Raw genomic sequence first — 14,711 nt, 5'->3', positions numbered from 1 at the left:
AGCTTGAATCACAAGTTATTTTTATTAAGAAAGCTTTACAGTATGAGATTGAGAGCAAATGACGACATGCAGAAGCACATATTCTCAATGATGGAAGTGATATCACAGCTAAGATCTATTGGTGACAACATTAAAAAAAGTCATGTAGCAGCTATATTATTGTGCAGTTTACCAGATTCGTATACAGCCTTGATAAATGCCCTTGAGATGAGACCAGAAACTAACATTACATTAGATTTTGTGAAAACAAGACTAATAGATGAATATCAGAGAAGAAAAGAACAAAGAAATGATTCTTCTACTGAAAAGGACAGTGAAAATGCTCTTAAAGCTACAGAATTTAAAAACCCTATAATAAAGAGACAAGAGAATGCTTCACATGTAAGAAAAAAGGTCATTTAAAGAAAGACTGTACCATATGGAAAGCAGAACAACAAAAATTACAACATAAAAAGCATACACAGAAAGTAAAAAACACAATTTCCGATTCATGTGAGAATAATTGGAATGGCACATTTAAAGTAACAGAAAAGAAATCATCACTTGGTTGGTTTATTGATTCAGGAGCAACGAGTCATATGACAAGTGACAAGAATTTCTTTACTGATCTTGATTTAGATAAGAAAGAAGCCATTTATCTTGCAGATGGAAGCAAAATAACCGCAGAAGGTATCGGACAAGGTATGCTAAATTGTTCAAACAAGTTCGGACAAGATTCAAACATACTTGTACAGGATGTGTTGTATGTTCCAAAATTGGAAGGCAGATTATTATCTGTGAAACGTTTAACAGCAAAATGACTTACAGTAAAATTCAAAGACAATGAGTGTGCAATTATTGCAGGAAACAAGGTGATTACCAAAGTCAAGGCATATGAACAATTATATCATTTTGACACACCAAAGGAACAGATTCAGGTATGTACACATGATCACAAAAGCTGTATTCACATGTGGCATAGACGTCTAGGGCATAGACACCCTGACAGTATAAGGGAACTACAGAGAAAAGAATTGACAAAAGATTTAAAGATATCAGATTGCTCAATTACCGTAAGATGTGAATGTTGTATAAAATCCAAAGCCACAAGGATATCTATTCCAAAAGAAAGTGAGATGAAACACGAAAGACCACTTGATTTGTTGCATACTGACGTATGTGTACCCATGAAAGTGACTACATCAGGAGGCAATAGATACATGTTGACTTTTATAGATGACTACTCAAGATACACAGTTACATACTTAATTAAGAACAAAAGTGAAGTTTTTGATAAACTTGTAGACTATGTAACCAGATCAAGTAACAAATTTCAAAGGAAGCCAATTGTCATCAGAAGTGATAATCGAGGTGAATTTACAGGTCACAGAATAGAAGACTACTTAAGACAAAATGGAATAGAACACCAGAAAACTGTTCCACACACACCTGAACAAAATGGAGTAGCAGAAAGTAAAAACTGAACTCTAACAGAAATGATAAGATGTATGCTGACGGATTCCAAACTACCAGAGAAATATTGGGGTGAGGCAGCAATGACAGCTACATATCTACAGAACCAACTTTTTTCCAGAAAACTGACAAAAACTCCATATGAACTGTGGCAAGGTATGAAACCGAGTGTCAATCACTTAAAAGTTTTTGGATGTAAAGTTTTTATATTCATTCCAACAGAAAAACATTCCAAACTTCAAAACAGATGCATGGAAGGAATATTCGTTGGATATAGTGAAAATTGCAAAGGATATAGAATCCTAGATCCCAAAACAGACAGTTACGTTGAGTAACAGTGTGACATTCATTGAAGATTTAAATGAAGACATTATGATTTCAGTTGAAACAAAAAATGAGAAAAACAAAAGTGACATAACTGAAGAAATATCTGATGAGAAAGAAGTAGAAATCAATGAAGAACAAAATACTGAAAGTGAAGAATCACAACTACAAACAGACACAGAACCAAGACGTTCAATGAGAGAGAACAAAGGAAAACCACCAAAACGTCTCTCATACAAGACAAGCATAAGAAAAATCTATGAGCCTACCTCTTGGGAAGACATATCTAAACTTCCTGAAGAAGAAGCTAATAAATGGATAGAAGCAACATAAACAGAAATTAAATCCATGCATGATTCAAATACATGGACACTAACAGATTTGCCAGAAGGAAGAAAAGCCATAGGATGTAAATGGATTTTTAAAGTAAAATACCAAACCGATGGCACAGCTGAAAGATTCCGAGCAAGACTCGTAGCTAAATGGTATTCTCAAAAATATGGAGAAGACTATGATGAGACATTTGCTCCAGTTGTCAAACACACTACAATAAGAACTTTACTTACAGTTGCAGCAATGAAACAGATGGAACTGAGACATCTGGATGTAAAGACAGCTTTTTTGAATGGAGATTTAACAGAAGACATTTACATGGAACAACCTCCAGGATTCAAAGATGAAAGAAATCCAAACAAAGTTTGCAAACTACAGAAAAGCATATATGGTTTAAAGCAAGCAGTTAAAGCGTGGAATGACAAAATCACGGAAGTACTTACAAATGAAAAATTTCAAAGAAGCAAAGCTGATCCATGCTTGTACACAAAAAGGCTGATTAATAGATGGATTTATCTACTCGTATATGTAGACGACATTTTGATTTGTTTTAAACTAGAAAGGGATAAAGAAAACATTCTAAAAATCCTGAAGCAACATTTCGAAATCAAAGACTTGGGAAATGTGAAACAGTACCTAGGAATACAGGTAGAAAGAGAAGAAGATTGAAGTTTCCTACTGAATCAAAATCACATGATTCAAGACATAACAGAACAATTTGGATTAAAGGATGCAAAAACAGTAAAGTCTCCAATGGAAACTAATTATCTCAAAGAGATGAACAGTGAAAAAAATATGCTACCAAATAATGAAGAATACAGAACAGCAATAGGAAAACTACTGTATCTAGCGACCGTTACAAGGCCAGACATCGCAGCAGCAGTAGGAATCCTGAGTTGAAAGGTATCAAAACCAAATAAAGCTGATTGGAATGCCGTGAAGAGAGTAATGCGTTATTTGAAAGGAACTAGCAATGTTAAGCTGAAATTACCCACAAGTGATAATTGCATTTTAACAGGATATGTTGATGCAGATTGGGCTGGAGATCCAACTGACAAAAGATCTACCAGTGGACATATTTTTTTTCTCTCAGGTGGACCAATAAGTTGGACAAGTAAGAAACAGTCAATTGTGACACTGTCTTCAACAGAAGCAGAATATGTTGCCGCAGCACATGCGAGTCAAGAAGTACTGTGGTTAAGACAATTGTTGACAGAATTAGGACAACCACAGTTGGAACCAACAAAACTAAAATAGGACAATCAAGGATGTCTTGTTCTTGCTCAGATGGAAAGAGTCAATCCAAGAACCAAGCATATTGATGTGAAATATCATTTCTTGAGAGATCATCAGGAACAAGGAGTCTTGAAGTTAGAGTATTGTCCTACTGAAGAAATGACAGCAGACATCTTCACGAAGGCGTTGAATGCTGATAAACACCAGAGACTAATAAAAAAGTTGGGTTTGATTGAATAAGTCCTTACTGTTGAGAAAGGGTGTTGGCATATACAACAAATTAGGACTTATTATAAGTGAAAGGAGGACTTTATACTAACCAGACAGCAGATGGCAATAGTGTGTAAAGTTATATTCTTGCATTTTATCACAGTGATATTGCCAGAGTAACTCATTTTGATTGCGCATGTGAAGGTTCATGCATGTAGTAATCAAATTATTGCACTTTTAACGTCTACTGAGTTTTTTAGCCCAAAGTTTGCAGATAACATGAGCTGGCTCATCCTTTGCAGTCTCAAAAAAGGCCCAGGCTAGGCAACCCTTGCCGCCTCTGCGAGCTGCAGACCTGTGACCGCTGCTGATCACTGCCACGGTTGTCGCTAAGGATGCAGTACTCCTCGTGCTTGCATCTGTTGGCATATACAACAGAGTAGGACTTATTATAAGTGAAAGGAGGACTTTATACTAACCAGACAGCAGATGGCGATAGTGTGTAAAGTTATATGCTTGCTGTAATGAGGGGAGGAAAGCTCTCAATTGTTGGTTGTTTTTACTTCCTGTTTTTTTTTTATTTCCTTTCCTGAATGTGTTATGTCAGTTGCACACGGACTGTGTGACACTGAATTCTATCTCATGTTTAACCAGTATGAAGTAAAAACTGTTTACTCAAGGTATCTTGCTGATTGAAGCTCTCATAAGTACAGTGGTGACTGTAAGAAGATGCACTCTGCGACAGCATCACTCCGTGTTTACATCATAGGACGCAACGTAACATCCTCGTCTTCCTCCTCCTCCACCTCCTCAGATGAGCTACTCAGCTGCATGCCTCTGGATTCACACCAAACTGGATGTACAACCTCATCATCATCCAATGTGTTATCCCATTCCTCGCCCTCAGAGTCACCTTCTTCCTTTTCTTGCCTTGACAGCACAGTACAGTTGCGGATCAGGAAGCTGCTTGTACCCAACCTTTTTTTCCCCCTGTATGGAAAACAATATCTGCCCCAAACAATTTTAAGCGGAGATGTAGTCTGTTTTATATACCCATTTTGAATTTTTCAGGTCTGTGTATCCCTGTGTAGAGAAGAATATCTGTCCCAAACAATTTTAGGCTGAGATGCAGTCTGCTTTATATACCCATTTTGAGTTTATCAGGTCTGTGTACCCCTTTGTGAGAACAATATCTGCCCCAAACAATTTAAAGCTGAGATGTAGCCTGCTTTACATACCCATTTTGAGTTTATCAGGTCTGTGTACCCCTGTGTGGAGAAGAATGTCTGCCCCAAACAATTTTAAGCTGAGACGTAGCCTGCTTAATATACCCATTTTGAGTTTATCAGGTCTGTGTACCCCTGTGTGAAGAAGAATATCTGCCCCAAACAATTTTAAGTGGAGATGTAGCCTGCTTTATACACCAATTTTGAGTGTATCAGGTCTGTGTAGCCCTGAGTAGAGAAGAATATCTGCCCCAAACAATTTTAAGTTGAGATGTAGACTGCTTTTTATATCAATTTTGAGTTTATCAGGTCTGTGTACCCCTGTGTGAAGAAGAATATCTGCCCCAAGCAATTTTAAGCAGAGATGCAGCCTGCTTTATATACCAATGTTTAGTTTATCAGGTCTGTGTACCCCTTTGTGGAGAAGAATATGTACCCCAAACAATTTTAAGCTGAGATGCAGTCTGATTTATATACCCATTTTGAGTTTATCAGGTCTGTGTACCCCTGTGTGGAGAACAATATCTGCCCCAAACTATTTCAAGTTGAGGTATAGCCTGGTTTACATACCCATTTTGAGTTTATCAGGTCCGTGCACCCCTGTGTGGAGAAGAATATGTGCCCCAAACGTACCCATTTTGAGTTTATCAGCTCTGTGTACCCCTGTGTGGAGAACAATATATGGCCCAAACAATTTTAAGTAGAGATGTAGTCTGCTTTATATACCAATTTTGAGTTTATCAGGTCTGTGTACTCCTGTGTGGAGAACAATATCTGCCCCAAACAATTTTAAGCGAAGATGTAGCCTGTTTTATAAACAGCGGTAGAAAGAAATTTCTGTTTTATTATGTGTTCGCCTGTGAGAACAATATCGGCACCAAACAATTAATTTAAAAAGAGTGTAAGTATTATAATGGGGACCGACATCTCTTCCACTACAGCCAACCCAGCAGATGGAAACACAATCAGGAGTGTTCACATTTAAAAAAATTAAGACCTAACACCACCATTTCCATGGCCAACAGAGTAGACATGGTGGAGTTCAACCTCTTAGCTTTGTCATGAGTAGGATGAAACAATCTTTTCCTTACCAAAAATGCAGGACCGAGGGCTGGCTGCAGTGCTGAGAAAGGGTGGAGTATGGTGAACCGAACAAACTGCTGGACCGTGAGTGAGGTGCAGGGGGAAATGTTACGGTGGATTGAAAAAGATGTTTTAAGCTCAGTGATACCAACACAGCAGGTATGTCCGCTTCAGTTACAGGTGAAGGGCTCTCACTCAGCCTGACTGGAGCGGGTAGAGAACAAGAGGTTCTACGGTGGGAGACCTGTGTGCCAATGCTTGGCACGGTAATAGAGGACCGAGGAAGAAGCAGCGGATGCGGTTGATGTCCGCTGGTCCGCATTTCAATGCTGGGAGATTTCCAGCGAAAGGGCTCTCACTCAGTCTGACTGGAGCGGGTAGAGAACAAGAGGTTCTACGGTGGGAGACCTGTGTGCCAATGCTTGGCACGGTAATAGAGGAGGAGGAAGAAGCAGCGGATGCGGTTGATGTCCACTGGTCCGCATTTCAGTGCTGGGAGATTTCCAGTAACGCATGTTGTTTGCGTATGTGAACCTTCATGCATGTAGTAGTCAAATTATTGCAGTTTTTCCATCTACTGAGTTTGCAGATAACGTGAGTTGGGTCATCCTTTGCGGTGACAAAAAGGCCCAGGCTAGGCAACCCTTGCTGCCCCTGTTTGAGCCATAGGGCGAAAGGTAACCTCCTCGTCTTCCTCCTCCGCCCCCTCAGATGAGCTACTCAGCTGCATAACTCTGGGTTCACACCAAATAGGATCTTCAACCTCGTCATCATCCAATGTGTTATCCCATTCCTCGCCCTCAGCACAGTACAGTCCGCATGAGCCTCAGGTATCTGAGTCTCATCAGGATCACCTCCTTCCCCGATGGTTATCATCTTGTGATGAGGGTCAGGAACATGCTCAGACCCTACTCTGTCCTGCCCCGAGTCCAACCTAAAAAAATTTTGGGCAATGGTGCAGATGCTTTCTTCCTCTTCTTGAGTATGTGAATATTTGGAGTACACTTTTGATGCCCATGGTATAGTATGGGTGAACAGTTCTACAGACTCACCCATCTGTGGTTCGCTACAGTCAGTTGGGTACTTGGACAGTTGTGACATGGGGGAAGCAAGGGTAATTGGGGTGCCACCTCTGTGGACTGTACTGTGTGTGATATTGAGGTGGAGGAAGAAGAGGAGAGACCACTTGAAGCAGCACTTGCCATCTACTGGAGGACCTGCTCTTTCTGACCCTTATTAACAAGGCGTATCGCTGTGCGACTGCCAAAGAAAGGGAGTGGAGTGGCCAGTCCACTAACAGAAGTTTTCAGTTGTCTTCGGATAGGACATGACGGTGTTGATTCACTAGTTCTTTCATTAACATTACCACCTACCCCACATACACCTTGAGCACCATGTCTATACCCCCCACGACCTCTCTTTTTCACACTCATGTTGCCCAGATGCTGTGGTAGGAGCACGTTATTAACAAAACAAAATTAATTTTTTTTATGGACTCTCTCTAGCAAGGCAAAAAATCTATTTTTTAACTCTGAAAACAGCAAAACTTAATGCCACTAATGTTGTAGGTGGCTTTTAGCAGAAAGTATTACACTTGCAACACAAAAAAATCTTTTGTGGATTCTCTCTAGCAAGACAAAAAAAATATTTTTTGACTCTGAAAACAACTGAAGTTCACCGCCACTAAAATACTAGGTGGCTTTTAGCAGAGTGTATCACATTTGCGATACAAAAAAATCTTTTGAGGACTCTGTCTAGCAAGACAAAAAATCTATTTTTTACTCTAATAACAGCTGAGGTTCACCGCCACTAAGATAGTAGGTAACTTTTAGCGGCAGGTATCACGTTTGCGACACAAAAAAATCTTTTATGCACTCTGCCTGTCAACAGAAAAAAATATATTTTTTTACTGTGCATGCAGTTGAAGTTCACCCACCAAAAAAATGACAAACTGGGCTAACACAGCTTGCACTATCGCATTAGCAAATGAAATAAAAAGGTTTTTGTGCACTGCACTCAGAAGCTCTGCACTGACAAGTTCTGCAGATAGCTACATTTCAACCCCACAAAATCAAGAAGTGGCTTACAAGGGCTTGCTTGCTTTATCACATTAGCAAGTTCAAAAATAGATTGAAGGTATATTCCTGCAACACAACCGGTGCACAACACTGTTCTATGGCATGGGCCCTACTCTTTCTGTCAGAATCTCAATAATTGCACAAGAAAAAAAAAAGTGCTGCAAGGTCGATTGAACAGGTACACAGCAGAAGACTTATCTACACTATGTCTTCCAAAGAAGCTTCTATCTAGCTAATATCTCTCAGTACACAGGCACACACTCAGCAGCGTCTGTCTCCAGCAGTGACATGGATAAAATGGCACTGAGGGAACATGGCTGTTTTTTATATAGAGAGAACATGTGATTTCAGCAGCCAATTGCAGAAGCCCTTGTGTCTGGACAGTGTGGATGTGTCCTGCGCTCTGATTGACTAGCTGCACTTTCCTGACTTAACCCCTTCCCGACCCGTGTCACACCGTTTGTGACATGGAAAACAGTTCGTTCCCGACCCATGTCACAGCGTCTGTGACATGGAGGGAAAGACCCCCTGCAGCGCCTGCGAGCGGGGTCGCTCAGGTGTCACAGTTGCTACTGCAACTGGACATCCTGAAGTCAACCCCCCGGGGGGTGGATTAACCCCCCCGTGCCTGGGACCCCTCCGATTGGCTGTTTCATTTTCACTTTTAATGAAACTGCCAATCGGTATGAATTAAATATTTCACCAATGAAAATTGGTGTAATATTTAAATCTGGGCATGGCCTGATGCTTACAGCATCAGCCATTGGCTGGGGGGAGTGTCACCTCTGTCCCCCCCTCCCCCCAGATCTGATTGGGGGGCTAGCGTCACATGGATACTAGCCCCAATCAGATGTGGAGGGAGTTTTTAATGATGGCCGCAACTGCCCGTCCATGGATCGGGTGCCGGCCGTTGTGGACCCTCTGCTGCTGCCTCCTGTGGACCCTCTGCTGCTGCCCCCCCGTGGACCCTCTGCAGCTGCCCCCCCGTGGATCGCCTGCTGCCGCCGCTGATCGCCTGCTGCCGCCGCTGATCTGCATCAGGTAGTATTGCCCCCGCTCCCCCCCGACCCCCCCTCCACTCCACCCTGCCCCCCCCTCCACCCCCGACCCCCCCTCCACTTTCATACCTGCACCCCGACCTCCGCTCCCTCTGCTCCCTCTCCCACATCTTCATCCACCGGCTGCTGCTCTCCTTCTGACAGCCGGTGGACTGTGATCACAGCAGCAGCAGGCTCAGTGTAAATGCCCTGCTCCTGTGATCAAACCCACCATCCCCCAGTCCCAGTGATATCACCCCCCACCTCCCAATAATCACCCCTCCCCCAGTGTTCACCCCCCCTGTCCCCAGTGTTCACCCCCCCTGTCCCCAGTGTTCACCCCCCTGTCCCCAGTGTTCACCCCCCCTGACCCCAGTGTTCACCCCCCCAGTGTTCACCCCCCCTGTCCCCAGTGTTCACCCCCCCTGTCTCCAGTGTTCACTCCCCATCCCCAGTGTGCACCCCCCCATCCCAGTGATCATCCCCCCCCCCCGCAAACCCAGTGATCACCCCCCTTGCTGCTGCCGGCTCCTGCCCCAGTGATCACCCCCCTTGCTGCTGCCGGCTCCTGCCCCAGTGATCACCCCCCTTGCTACTGCCGGCTCCTGCCCCAGTGATCACCCCCCTTGCTGCAGCTGCTGGCTCCTCCATCTCTTCAGCCCCCCCCCTACGCCTGACAGCCCCGTACGCCTGACAGCCCCCCTACGCCTGACAGCCCCCCTACGCCTGACAGCCCCCCTACGCCTGACAGCCCCCCTACGCCTGACAGCCCCCTACGCCTGACAGCCCCCTACGCCTGACAGCCCCCACACGTGACTGCAGAAGGTTACACCAAGCACACACACACACACACGTACACTCACACTATAATAAAGTTTCGATTTTTTTTTTTTTTTTTTTTTTTACACACGCACACAGCACACAAAATGTCCCGCCCGTCCCACTCATCCCAGTCTAGGGCGTACTCAGCTTAGTAGGCTATGTCAGGTTGGTGTGTGTGTTGTAGTGTGTGTGTGTGTGTGTGGTGTATACACTACAATATACCACACCGCACACCAACCTGACATACACTACACAATGGTGTCCACTAACAAATTGGAACCATGTTGCGTTTGGAGAGTCCCTGTGTGCCCAAACATTGGAGCTCCCCAACAAGTGACCCCATTTTGGAAACTAGACCCCCCAAGGCACCTATCTAGATGCATAGTGAGCACTTGAAACCCCCAGGTGCTTCACAAATTGATTCATAAAAATGAAAAAGTGGAAAAAAAAACACTTTTTTATTTTTACGGATTAATTTGTGAAGGACCTGGGGGTTCCAAGTGCTCACTATGCATCTAGATAGGTGCCTTGGGGGGTCTAGTTTCCAAAATGGGGTCACTTGTGGGGGAGCTCCAATGTTTGGCCACACAGCGGCTCTCCAAACGCAACATGGTGTCTTCTAACAATTTGAGCCGACAATTTGTTAGCGGACACCATGTTGCTTTTGGAGAGCCGCTGTGTGCCCAAACATTGGAGCTCCCCCACAAGTGACCCCATTTTGGAAACTAGACCCCCCAAGGCACCTATCTAGATGCATAGTGAGCACTTGGAACCCCCAGGTGCTTCACAAATTGATTCATAAAAATGAAAAAGTGGAAAAAAAAACACTTTTTTATTTTTACGGATTAATTTGTGAAGGACCTGGGGGTTCCAAGTGCTCACTATGCATCTAGATAGGTGCCTTGGGGGGTCTAGTTTCCAAAATGGGGTCACTTGTGGGGGAGCTCCAATGTTTGGCCACACAGCGGCTCTCCAAACGCAACATGGTGTCTTCTAACAATTTGAGCCGACAATTTGTTAGCGGACACCATGTTGCTTTTGGAGAGCCGCTGTGTGCCCAAACATTGGAGCTCCCCAACAAGTGACCCCATTTTGGAAACTAGACCCCCCAAGGCACCTATCTAGATGCATAGTGAGCACTTGGAACCCCCAGGTGCTTCACAAATTGATTCATAAAAATGAAAAAGTGGAAAAAAAAACACTTTTTTATTTTTACGGATTAATTTGTGAAGGACCTGGGGGTTCCAAGTGCTCACTATGCATCTAGATAGGTGCCTTGGGGGGTCTAGTTTCCAAAATGGGGTCACTTGTGGGGGAGCTCCAATGTTTGGCCACACAGCGGCTCTCCAAACGCAACATGGTGTCTTCTAACAATTTGAGCCGACAATTTGTTAGCGGACACCATGTTGCTTTTGGAGAGCCGCTGTGTGCCCAAACATTGGAGCTCCCCCACAAGTGACCCCATTTTGGAAACTAGACCCCCCAAGGCACCTATCTAGATGCATAGTGAGCACTTGGAACCCCCAGGTGCTTCACAAATTGATTCATAAAAATGAAAAAGTGGAAAAAAAAACACTTTTTTATTTTTACGGATTAATTTGTGAATGACCTGGGGGTTCCAAGTGCTCACTGTGCATCTAGATAGGTGCCTTGGGGGGTCTAGTTTCCAAAATGGGGTCACTTGTGGGGGAGCTCCAATGTTTGGCCACACAGCGGCTCTCCAAACGCGACATGGTGTCCGCTAACAAATTGAATGGAAAATCGGCTCAAATTGTTAGCGGACACCATGTTGCGTTTGGAGAGCCCCTAATGTGCCTAAACAGTGGAGCTCCCCCACAAGTGACCCCACTTTGGAAACTAGACCCCCCAAGGCACCTATCTAGATGCATAGTGAGCACTTGGAACCCCCAGGTGCTTCACAAAATGATCTGTGAAAACAAAAAAGTACTTTTTTTTTCACAAAAATTTTCTTTTAGCCTAAATTTTTTAATTTTCACATGGGTAACAGGATAAAATGCATCCTAAAATGTATTGGTCAATTTCTCCTGAGTACACTGATACCTCATATGTGGTCGTAAACCACTGTTTGGGCACATGACAGGGCTCAGAAGAGAAGGAGCGCAATTTGACTTTTGGAGCTAATTTTCCATTCAAAAAGTAAAATGGCGCTCCTTCCCTTCTGAGCCCTGCCGTGTGCCCAAACAGTGGTTTATGACCACATATGAGGTATCAGTGTACTAAGGAGAAATTGACCAACAAATTTTAGGATGCATTTTATCCTGTTACCCATGTGAAAATTAAAAAATTTAGGCTAAAAGAAAATTTTTGTTAGAAAAATAAAAATGTTCATTTTTTTCTTCCATGTGGCTTTAGTTCCTGTGATGCACCTGAAGGGTTAATAATCTTCTTGAATGTAGTTTTGAGTAGCTTGAGGGGTGCAGTTTTTGGAATGGTGTCACTTTTGGGTGTTTTCTGTCATGTACACCCCTCAAAGGGACTTCAAATGTGATGTGGTCACTAAAAAAAATGGCTTTGCAAATTTTGCTGGAAAAAAGAAAATTTGCTGATGAACTTTGAACCCTTCTAACTTCCTACCAAAAATTTTTTTTTTTTCAAAAATTGTGCTGATGTAAAGTAGACATGTGGGAAATGTTATTTATTAACTATTTTGTGTCACATCACTCTCTAGTTTAGCAGAATAAAAATTCAAAATTTGAAAATTGCAAAATTTTCAAAATTTTTCCCATATTTTTGATTTTTTCACAAATAAACGCAAATATTATCGACCTAAATTTAATACTAACATGAAGCCCAATATGTCACGAAAAAACAATCTCAGAATCGCTAGGATCCGTTGAAGTGTTCCAGAGTTTTTACTTCGTAAAGGGACACTGGTCAGAATTGACAAAAATGCCAAGGTCTTTAGGGTCAAAATAGGCTGGGTCCTGAAGGGGTTAAAGTTACCGCCTACAGGAAGAAAAAAAATTACAAGAGCGCCGCCGATCTGATATGTTCTGAACTATCACCAGCCACCTACTCATCTACCTCATCCCTGTGCTCATCATACACAAGCACTATGCTAGCAAAACTAGCAAAACGGTTAAAAATAATGTAGTTGCCCCTAAATCACATTCCCGCATTTATTCGCCGAACGTTGCCGATTCTTCCCGAATTTAAGAAATTTTGCTCTCATTTCCAATCATGAATCCGAATGTGCCATATTCGTGTCGAATTTAAGTTGTAAGTTCGGATTTCGAACAAATTCGCTCATCACTAATGGGTATACGCTTCTAGAATTGTTCTATTTTATGTCATCCTCCTCCTTCTCACCATTCTCCACCACCAGGTGCCCACATAATTTTTTTAAGGATATTTCTGATTAGAGGCGAGCGAATATTTCAATATTCGTTTCGGATTGCAATCGCCGTTTTTGCAATATTCGCCAATTGTCGAATATTCGCCGAACATTGCCGAACACCATTGGATTCAATGGGGGTCAAAACCAAATGCATACACAGCACCTTCAAACGGGACCAAAACACATCAATATTCGGGGCAGACACCAGGAAAGTGCCATCAATTGACCCAGAGTACAAGTAGTATAATTATTATTATTTATTATTAAAGCTCCATTTATTCCATGGCGCTTTACATGTGAATAGAGGTCACCGAATGGTACAAGAGGAGAGAGGACCCTGCCCGTGGGGGTGCATAAACAGTCTGTAAGAGATAGTGAGGATACAGTAGGTGAGGGTACAGCTGGTCATGCAGCGGTATGGAGGAGCAAGGGTTACTGCAGGTTGTAGGCTTGTCGGAAGAGGTGGGTCTTCAGCTTCCTTTTAAAGGTTTCAACAGTAGGCAAGAGTCTGATATATTGGTGTAGAGAGTACAGAGTAGGGGGGATGCACGGGAGAAATCTTGTATGCGATTGTGTGAAGAAGAGATAAGACGGGAGTAGAGAAGGAGATCTTGTGAGGAACGGAGGTTGCGTGCAGATATGTACCGGGAGACTAGGTCACAGATATATGGAGGAGACAGGTTGTGGATGTCTTTGCATGCCATGGTTAGGGTTTTTAACTGGATTCTCTGGGCAATGGGAAGCCAGTGAAGGGATTGACTGAGGAGAAGCCTGGGAATAGCGGGGGGACAGGTGGATTAGTCAGTCAGCAGAGTTTAGAATAGTTTGGAGGGGTGCAAGAGTGTTGGAAGGTGTGAGAGTGTTGGAAGGAAGGCGACAGAGCAGGAGGTTGCAGTCGTCGAGGCGGGAGATGATGAGGGCGTGCACTACAGTTTTTGCAGATTCGTAGTTGAGGAATGTGGGGATCCGGGAGATATTTTTTACTTGGAGTCAGCTTATTCCTCACCCTGATCCTCCTTCCTCCCACCATTCCGAGTGACCTGAAACAACTGATCCCACACTTGGACACTCCAAAGAGCTGTTTTGTTCATCTGTCCATTTATAGATTCTGGCCTCTTGCTTGGTCCGCTCGGAAGTGGAAAGAGCTTGGATATGTGGTTTGAAGGAGAGATTAGAGTCCAGGGTTACCCCAAGAGCTGTTCACTTTTCCATCAATAGATTCGGGCCTCTTGATCAGCCAGCTTCAAGCAGGGCAGCAGAAGATCGCATGTAGCGATTTGAGCAGCCATGGTCACCCGAAGGTGACAGTGGGAAAGTGCAATTACTGTGGCAAGAGGTGGATAATGATGAGACACAATGAACAGAAAGTCAGGAGGAGGACCAAGGTGCGGAGGTGGAAGACAAGGAGGTGCTCGATGAAGTTGATGGGCCAAACGCCAGGGTCCAGAAACAGTGTCTGCGGGTGACACCACTGCCTCTTCCAATGTTATACACGCATGCCAAGCATCTGTTCATGATGCAGGCAAAAATGCCTCCCACCCTGCACCTGTCG

This window comes from Phyllobates terribilis, unplaced genomic scaffold (genome assembly GCF_046119375.1).
Source record: "Phyllobates terribilis strain yellow unplaced genomic scaffold, ASM4611937v1 Scaffold_11__3_contigs__length_659146591, whole genome shotgun sequence".
Classification (NCBI taxonomy): Eukaryota; Metazoa; Chordata; class Amphibia; order Anura; family Dendrobatidae; genus Phyllobates; species Phyllobates terribilis.
Note: the sequence above shows the minus strand (reverse complement) of the source record.